General features: G+C 42.1%; 1 pseudogene; it reads right to left on the bottom strand.

Annotated features, from left to right (window-relative positions):
* Positions 1–5,823: 5,823 nt before the first annotated feature.
* LOC112300515 (protein NipSnap homolog 1 pseudogene) lies at positions 5,824–6,669 on the bottom strand (annotated as a pseudogene).
* Between the last annotated feature and the right edge of the window lie 902 nt (positions 6,670–7,571).

The following is a 7,571-nucleotide window of genomic DNA, read 5'->3' as shown; positions in this document are numbered from 1 at the left end:
TTCAGTCCCTTGTGGTCAGAGAAAATGCTTGATATGATTTCAATTTTATTGAATTCGTTGAGGCTTGCTTTGTGTCCTATCATGGAGTCTATCTTTGAAAAAGTTCCATGTACACTTGAAAAGAACGTGTATTTTGCTTCTTTGGGATGAAAAGCTCTCTATATATATCAGTTAATTCCATTTAATCTAGGGTATTGTTAAGTGACACAATATCCTTGTTGATATTTTGTTTGGAAGGCCTGTCCATTTTTGACAGTGGGGTGTTAAAGTTCCCTACTATAATTGTGTTGCTGTCAATATCTTTCTTGAAGTCCTCCAAGATTTTCTTTATGTATTTGAGTGCTCCTTTGTTGGGTGCATATATATTTACAATGTTTATGTCTTCTTGGTGGATTCTTCCTTTAAGTATTATGAAGTGACCTTCTGGGTCTCTCTTTATGGCCCTTCTTTGGAAGTCTATTTTTTCTGATATGAGTATTGCTACCCCTGCTTTTTTTTCCTCTCTGTTTGCTTGGAAAATTTGTTTCTACCCCTTCACTTTCAGTCTGTGTAGGTCTTTTGTCTTGAGATGGGTCTCTTGTAGGCACCATATGTGTGGGTCATGTTTTCTTATCTATTCAGCTGTTCTATGTCTTTTGATTGGAGCATTTAATCCATTTACTTTTAAGGTTATTACTGATAGGTAGTTATTCATTGCCATTTTTTCCTACCTGTGTTCCTCTCTCTTTCTCTTTTCCTTCCTTTCCTTAAAGCAGTCCCTTCAGCATCTCTTATAGAGCTGGTTTGGTGGAAGCGTATTCTTTTAGACATCTTTTGTCATAATATCATCTATTATGTGCCACATCCTGTTCTAGACATTTCAGACACATCAGTGATTAAAACAAATATCACTGCTCTTTATTTGGCCTTCTATCTTGACTGAGAGCCTTGCTGGGTAAAGTAGTCTTGGTTGCAGGCCCCTGGTTCTCATTACTTGGAATATTTTTTGCCATTCTCTTCTGGCTTGGAGCGTTTCCACTGAGAAGTCAGTTGCTAACCTTATTGGGGCTCCCTTGTATGTTACTTTCTGTTTCTTCCTTGCTGCCTTTAAGATCCTCTGTTTGTGTTGGAATTTTGCCATTTTAATTATGATGTGTCTTCCAGTGGGCCTCTTTGAGTTCCTCTTGCTTGGGACTCTCTGTGTTTCCTGGATTTGGGTGACTTTTTCTCTCCTCGGATTAGGGAAATTTTCCATCATTACTTTTTCAAACCAGTTTTCTATCCCTTGCTCTTCTTCTTCTCCTTCTGGTATTCCTATTATGCGAATATTGTTATGTTTCATGTTGTCCTGCATTTCCCTCATTACCTCTTCATTCTTTCTGAACTTCTTTTCCTTTTCTTGCTCTTTCTGGGTGTTTTTGTCTACTTCATCCTCCAGCTTGCTGATCCGATCCTCTGCTTCATCAAGTCTGCCTTTCATTCCTTCTACTGTGTTCTTCAATTCAGAAATTGTATTCTTCATTTCCGCTTGGCCCTTGTTGATAGTTTCTATTCCCTTTTTCATGTTGATATAGTTTGGATTGATTTCATTGTAGTTTCCCTGTAGTTTCTGATAGTTCTCTGTGAGCTCAGAGAGCTCAGTGAGCTTCCTGATGACCATTGCTTTGAACGCAGTATCTGATAGTTGACTTACCTCTTTTTCACTTAGCATTCTTTCTGAGGCTTCCTCCTTTCCTTTCATTTGGGGATTGTTTCTTTGTCTCCCCATTGTTTGTGAGACTCTTCTGGTTAGCCTCTGCTTCTTAAATTGATGTATTCTCACTCCCTGGGTTTATGGTATGAACTTCTATGGTAGAATGCCAATGGGATCAGTGGTGCTGTCTCCTTATTCTCCTGTGCTCACTCATCTTCAGCTGATGTTTATTGTTGTAACACAGTCTAACTCTGGTCTTTTCAGCAGTGCAGGTTTTATTGTCTCACTTGTGGGAAAAAGAGAAAGTGGGGGAAATGAAGGGAAGGAGGGAAAAAGGGAATTGAAAATGAAAGGAAGGAAGGAAGAAGGAATAAAGAAAGATTGGAGTCAAGATAAGAAGGAATTTTAACAAATGTTAAAACAAAAGAATAAATAAAAGAAGGCAGGAAGAAAAAATAAAAAAAGGTAAAGGACGGAAGGAAAAGGGAATAAAAAAAAAGAAAGAAGGACTGAAAGTGAGAAGGAATTCATGGGGAAAGGAGGAAAGAAAGAAAAAAAAAAGTCGTCTGCTGTCTTTGAACTGGTCAGGTTAGTTCTGCTGGTCTTCCTGTCTGTGGAACGGGAGGGGGTGGTTGGAAGGATTGGTTTCACTTTTCTCCCTTCCTGAGCCACACTCTTCGCTGTTTTTCAGCCTTCAGTCCAGTTCCTCGGGGTCCTTCTGCTCCCCACTATGCCTTTAGTTCACCAGTTGTGCTGTCCTTGAGTTACACCAATTAGGGCAACTCAAACTCCCCCTTCTTGCTCTTTGCTGTCTTAGATGCTAGGGGCTCTTGGTGCTCTGGACCTACTGGGTCGAGTCTTTCCAGGGAATGCAGTCTCCCCTAGCCCTGCAGCTCCCCTCTGCTGGGTGTTCTGCCTTCGTCCTAGAGAGCCAATAGGCCCTGCAGGGCTCTGCGCGCAGGGGCTAGGTAGGAGTTGTTCAGAACCAGTACTTTTAGGTGTGGTCCCTGGCAGGCAGCCAGGCATTTGATCAGCTGATCTGCCACTTTGGGCATGGGCTATGTGCGGCTGTCTGGTCCGTTGCTCTGGGTCTGAGTTGTGCGGGGAAGGCCGGTCTGCCCCCTTGGGTCTGTGTGTGGGGCAGCTAGCCTCTGCTCCCGGTGCGCAACCACCTGAGGTTTCACATGTGGGCGCCCTGCTGGGGTCTCAGGTGTGGGAGGCCAGCTGGGGTTTCATTGTGGGCCCCCAGTCCACTAATCTGGGTGCGCACAACCGGGCTTCAGGTGTGTGCTGGGGCTGGTTATCCTGCATTCACAGTCCAGGGGCTGAGGGGGGAAGGGTGACAGAGGCCACCAGAGGCTGAGGCTGCTGCTGAGAGTTTTCTAACTGCCGCTGAGTGCCTCTATTTTCTTTTTCTTTTTGAGAAATTCTTCCTATTCAAGCCCCCCTGGTCCAAACAAGCACCTGGCTGCTCACACAGCTCAGCCTGGCTCTCTCCCAAGAATCCTGCAGCAGACCCTGCACCCGAGCAGGGGCTTCAACCACCCTGGTCCCCGCAGGGGTCCTAGGGAACTTATTGTCCTTAAGCACTCTTCTTACCGTCAGATCTTTCAATGTCCTCTATCTTTGGTCTCAGATCTTCATATATGCTGGAATACTGTTGGCTGTTAGCTCTGCTCCTCAGATCAGCTAGGTATTTCACTGGTATTGAGGGGAAGTGGACTCTGCTCCCACCTATCTCGCTGCCATCTTCAACATTTACCTATTTCTTATGTTTTTGATAATAGACATTCTAGCTGGTGTAAGGTGATGAGTTATTGTGATTGATTTGCATTTCAGACATGATTAGTGAGATTGAGCACCTTTTCATGTACCTATTGGTCATCTGTATCTCTTCTTTGAAACAATGTGTATTCTGACCATCTACCCATTTTTTAAATCAGATTGTTTGATTTTTGCCATTTTGTTGTATAAATTTTTAATATATTTTGGATATTAACCCCTTAGATACATGATTTGCAAATATTTCTCTTATCTGATAGTTTGTCTTTTCATTTTGTTCATGATTTTCTTTGTTATGAGAAGCTTTTAGTTTGACATATATCTACTTGTTGACTTTTGGTTTTGGTGTTATATACAAAAATTATTGCAAGACCAATACCAAGAAGTTTACCACATAAGTTTTCTAATTTAGTTTTAGATTTTTAATATTTATTTCACTTCATAAATATTACCTATTATGTTCCAAGCACACTGCCAAGTTCCAAGTATAAAATATGACAAATTACATGGGTACATTCCATCACTGAAATTATAGTGCATCATGAAAACAGATATTAAGAAAATTTACATTTTAATAAATATGTAATTATAGACTGTTAAGTGCCATGGAGTAAAAAAAAAAAAAGTATGAAAAAGAAACAATGACAAAATAATGTAAATATTCATATTAGTCAAAAGTTGGAACTTAAATATCTAGAAAAAGATATTAATCAGAAAAAACAATACTAAATACAGCATAAATGATATATGGGTAAAAAATGTAATTTACACAATACTAAAGAGCTTACCTCCAACAGCAGGAAACTAAATGGTAAATAAACTAATATGACATTTATCAAATGCCTATCATGTTTTTCTATGTTGTATAATTTGCATAACTTATGTAAGTTGATCTTCATATCAACTCTATAACTTTCAAGTATTATTTTACCATTTTAAAGATTTGGTACTAATTAAATAATTTTTTCCTATGTATACACACACACACACACACACATACAACCAAACAACCAGAGTCAGAATATTTTTTTCTGAATGAAAACATCAGTCATCTATTATGTGCCACATCCTGTTCTAGACATTTCAGACACATCAGTGAGTAAAACAAATATCACTGCTCTTATGGAATTCACATTATATTTTTATAGTAAATATTTGATTGGTTCTATCTGCACTCCAGCACAAGTTTTCCTGAAAGGGAGGCAGAAACAATCTATCCAGATGTTCATGAAGTGCGGGGGTCACTGAGGAGGCTCACAAAGTCACTGACCCCATTCCACATACCCAGTGGTCCAGTAAAATGAGGGTTGGGCTGATCAAATGTGAAGAGGGAGAAAAGGGAGGCAGGATAGCCATATCTTTACCTACAGGAAGGAAAAGGAAGGGCAAGAGACTCTCTCTGCACAAAAGGGTTGGAACTAAACATTCAATTTTACAACTTCATTACATCATAGAGCACAGGTGGCAAACACAAGGCCAGTGGGCCAAATCCAGCCCTCCACCTTGTTTTATCCAGCCAGGTACCTTGATTCTACCTGGCAACAGTGCTCAGCTCCTTGCCTCTAGTTAAGGAGTAGTTACATTTATACAGTCCTAAAATTACAGTCAGCCCTTTGAAGGCAACCTTGAGGCTGATGTGGCCCATGATGAAAATGAGTTTGACGCCCCTGTCTTAGAGGGAAACAGATGAGCCCTTTTTCCAACTGTCTTGTATTAGGAACCCTAACCCTGACCCTATCCCATTCTGTATTCCAAAATCTTCAGTTCAAACTCAAGTTCTGAATTCTACGTTCTACCTTTGGTGTTCCTGGTTCTGGGTTCTTGTTCCTGTTCCTTTCTGTTTCCTGCCCCCCAGATCCTTTTCAGCTCCCTTTTTCCAGCCTTTCTGGGTAAATTAGGTGGACCTTCTGCTAACTTTGCTAAATTGAGTGTTTTTCTTTACTTCCTGTGGCAGTTCTAGGTTTTTTCCCCAGCAGGAGAGACTTCGTTCAGATTGTCCAGCAAGTGGGTGGCCCAGTGGAGACCAGGGGATTCTTAATCCGAGATTTTTCCATGGTGATAATTGGGGACTGGTAGCCTTGAGATGAGGAAATCTTAAGGGGAAAGACATAAAAAGTTGCTGTTCTTCATTCAAAGAAATTAAAGACTGCTTCCAGCACAGGAGTAAGAGTGGGCGGGGAAGGTGGGAAGTGTACGGCAAGAGTTGGAAGTCCTCAGAACCCTGTCATCCTTCAGCTCCCCATTGTCTGAGCTGAGAACTAGCCTCCAGAATCCTCCCAGATCTGAGAACAAAAACAGCAGGACTGGGGGCTCCTCTGTCTGTGGCTGCCATGAGGGAGATGGGGAATGAAGAGGAGGCAGCAGAAACATCACTGAAGAGGTGAGATTTTCCAAGGGATCATGATCCAACACTCCATGTGTTGTACCAGGAGGACTGTGTTGTAGACATGTTCATCTTAACCCCTATTCTCCAAGCAGCACTATTCTCTTCCCAAAACTGAAGGTCTTTATAGGCCCAGAGATTGTGCATAATGTAGAGCTTTCCTATCTGTGAGAGGAAGCTACCCACTGATTCCTGGTTCTCCTGCCAGTACTTGATAACCCCAGCCCAGTTGTTCCCCACTCCATCATGGTTCCTGGATTGAGCTTGTATGCCTTCAGCTCATAAATGTTGGAATCTACTCAGGGCTGTTCATTTCAGAAGCTGAACTCAAGGAGCATCTGGTTTCTCCTGGTCAGTAACATCTGGCTCCACTCCTTTTGGAACTCCAGGTACTCCTTGTTTTTGAGCTTGTTTATGCAGTCCATGAGGGCTGGGTAGCCATCTAAGCATCACCACAGATACACTGCCTGGTCCTGCTCCCAATATCATGTGTTCCAGTTGCCCATGTGTTCCAGTTACAAGCTAGCTGGAGTAGTCCTCATGCAAGTGTAGCTTGGGCAGCACAGCTTCCCTCAGGCTATTGTAGGCATCCAGACACTCAGCTTCACATTGTGAAACTGGATATTGTAGAGGTTCCTGGTCTTCTTCATGGACAACAAGGTTGGAATGGGCAGCCTTTCAGGGATCCCCCATGTGCACAAAGAATGTAACCAGCTGCTTTCATTTCCTTGGAATAGAAGCAGTCAGCAGATGCAGCCACAACATCTGCATCCCCACTCCCCCACTGCACCTGGCGCCCCACTGCAGAGATGCCGCACAGCTGTGGAGCCATGTAGAAGAGGAGTCAAAATTTGCATTCTTGTGAACAGAAAGAAACAATAAACCAAAAAAGAAAGAGAGAGGGAGGGAAGAAGGAACGAAGGAATGAAGGAAGGAAGGAACAAAGGAAGGAACAAAGGAACGAAGGAAGGAACGAAGGAAGGAAGAAAGGAAGCTACATGGCTGCAAAAAAGAAAGAACTCTTACTTTTGTGACAGCATGGATGGACCTGGAGACTATAATGCTAAGTGAAATAAGCCAGTCAGAAAGACAAATACCATACGATCTCACTTATATGTGGAATCTAGTGGACAAAATAAACTGACAAACAAAATGAATAAAGGGTCATAGACACTTGGAACAGACTGACAGCTGTCAGAGGGAGAGGTGGTGGGATTGGATGAAAGAAGATGAGGGTATTAGCCAAAGAACACAGACAACAGTGTGGTGATGGCCAGAAGAGAGGGCCAGGAGTGGAGGTGGGCAAAAGGGGGGGTGGGGTGGAATGAGGACATCTGTAAACAATAAAAAAAAAGTTAAAAAATGAAATAAAAAGTATATTTTTATACTGCATGGTATGTTATAGTAAGGAAGAAAAGTATGGTTTTGTTATGAGAAAAAGCTAGACAATTTAAGTATATGGGAGTACAGCAGATGGGAGCTGGATGAAAATTTATTTATGAGGGAATGGTAGGCCCCATTGTGGTGACACTTAATTGAGGTCACTTGGGGAGGTGTGGAAGTTGATAAGACTCTGTCTGGAGGCAGAAAGCCCTAAGTAAAGATAACGTAATGCCAAGCACAAAGACCTCACTGTGTGAACCTTACTGGAGTGTGCTAGGAAAGAGCAAAGACAAAGTGGTTGAAACCAAGTGACCAGAGGAGCAAGTTAGAAATACATTCCATGGGGAAAAA

This window comes from Desmodus rotundus, chromosome 6 (assembly GCF_022682495.2).
Source record: "Desmodus rotundus isolate HL8 chromosome 6, HLdesRot8A.1, whole genome shotgun sequence".
Classification (NCBI taxonomy): domain Eukaryota; kingdom Metazoa; phylum Chordata; class Mammalia; order Chiroptera; family Phyllostomidae; genus Desmodus; species Desmodus rotundus.
Note: the sequence above shows the minus strand (reverse complement) of the source record. Positions and strands in the feature narration are given on the sequence as shown.